General features: G+C 40.9%; 1 protein-coding gene across 1 annotated transcript in view; it reads left to right on the top strand.

Annotated features, from left to right (window-relative positions):
• The first annotated feature begins 1,007 nt into the window (after positions 1–1,007).
• SASS6 (SAS-6 centriolar assembly protein) overlaps positions 1,008–1,815 on the top strand; it is an 11,614-nt gene continuing 10,806 nt past the window's right edge. Inside the window, exon 1 of the mRNA XM_010174375.2 lies at positions 1,008–1,066. The gene's annotated coding sequence lies outside the window, so the exon portion shown is untranslated. The remainder of the gene's footprint in view (positions 1,067–1,815) is intronic.

The raw sequence follows: 1,815 nt of genomic DNA, 5'->3' as shown, positions 1-1,815 counted from the left end.
GGGCCGGTGTTTGCGCGTCTCCCAGGCCGCAGCGGTTGCCCCGCGGGCAGGCCCGCCTCCCCTGCCTACTCCTGCTCCTGGCAGTCTGAGGCGGGCCTCGCCGCGGCCTCTGGAGCACTTCAGCTCCTGCTGCTCACGGCGCGGCCGAGCCCACATCTCCGTCCCGATCGGTTTCTGCCGAGGGATAAGTCGATTCGGGCGCACTCGTGTGCATGGTTTAGCCCTGGTGTTTGGGAAAGGCCAGGAATACTGTGTGTGAAGCGTCTATTCGAAATGTACTGAATTTCGGTGGCACAGGTCCTGCCGAGGTCAGACAGCCTGTGCCGGCGCTGGGGCTGCTTTGACTTGCTGTATTAGAAAGCGCAGAAAGGCTGGTGTTTGTGGGTGTGTTTTGTAATGCAAGTAACTTCTTGGGTTACTCAACAAGAAGTAAATGAAGACAAGGTAACGCTGTATGAATGATTATCAGAAGTTTCAGCAATCGTTAATAAATTTGTTAATAAATAGTTAATAAATTAATCGTTAATAAAACTAGGCCTTTCCAAAGGTTCTGGTTTCTGGATGAAGTTTCAAAACTTATTAGGTTGCCCAGAGAAGCTGTGGCTGCTCCTCCCTGGAAGTGTTCAAGGCCAGGTTAGATGAGGCTTTGAGCAACCTGGTCTAGTGGAAGGTGTCCCTGCTGATGGCAGGGAGGTTGGAACTGGATGAACTTTGAGGTCCCTTCCAACCCAAACCGTTCTATGTTTCTGTGATTCTACCTTGCTATTTTAAAGTTTGGTGGGTAACAAGCAACAAAAATCCTGAGCTGACTGAGCTGTAATAATAACTGAGACTGTGGGGCTTTCAGATATCTTAGTAGTAGTCATTGATGGGAACTTCCTTAACAATTTTGCCTACATTTTTGTTTTTGAAATGTCATCTGATTCATGTAATGTGGCTACAAACACATAGTATTTGGAGGACGTTTTCTTGATTTCTTGCTAAGTTTCATCTTTTTGTACACAGGAGATTAAATGTTCGAGTGAATATTGAGCTACTGTCAATTTCTAATCCTGTTCATAAAAAGGTTAGTGGATTAGTTATATTTGTGTCATTCATTAGGTGTTATCTGAATTTCATTGTGTAAGAGGACAAATAAGCAAAGCAAAAGCAAAATAGGATTTTAGTGTGTTTGTCACTTGAGCTTATTTTATTTTTTTAGATAATTTCTTGAGTCATTTAGTTGGTTTTGTATGGTGATTTTTTCTACACTTTTTAGCCCTCTCTTCTAGTTTGTTCATGGCTCTTAGTAAACTTGCAAATTAAAAATATTTGTAGACCCTCAGAGGAACCTGAGTTAGAGCTTAAGATCAGTGTCGCTTCAAATATACTTAAAACTTATTTAAGAATGTAGAGCAGCAGTTGTCTTTGCAAAGTCCTCATCTTAACTAGCTAAAGTGCCAACTTGTATGTGGATGTAACATTTTGCTTTTTATTGATAAGTGTGTTAGTCTTTGTTTGCAATCCATCCATTGGGGGTAGGAAGCAAGTAATGTACTAAATTTGCAGTAAAAAAAATAAATCTTATTTCTCAGGAAAAATAGCAATGAGATTACTACTGGAAGTTATCAAATCTTTTTTGTTGTGTGTCTTAATTTGTCACTTAAACTGTACATCTCCCTACCGTGATGTTACGACCGGTCTTTAGTTAGTTATAGTGTTATTGAGTCAAGATTTGTTTGTAAAGATGTACAGCATTTTTTGTAAGGTTCTGCTAACTGCAATAATGATAATATTAAGTGTGCAGAAACAGCTCAGTTAGGAACTGTGTACCAA

The sequence above is a fragment of the Antrostomus carolinensis genome, unplaced genomic scaffold, assembly GCF_000700745.2.
Source record: "Antrostomus carolinensis isolate BGI_N321 unplaced genomic scaffold, ASM70074v2 scaffold10088, whole genome shotgun sequence".
In the NCBI taxonomy this organism is placed as follows: domain Eukaryota; kingdom Metazoa; phylum Chordata; class Aves; order Caprimulgiformes; family Caprimulgidae; genus Antrostomus; species Antrostomus carolinensis.
This window is presented reverse-complemented; position numbering and strand designations above follow the sequence as displayed.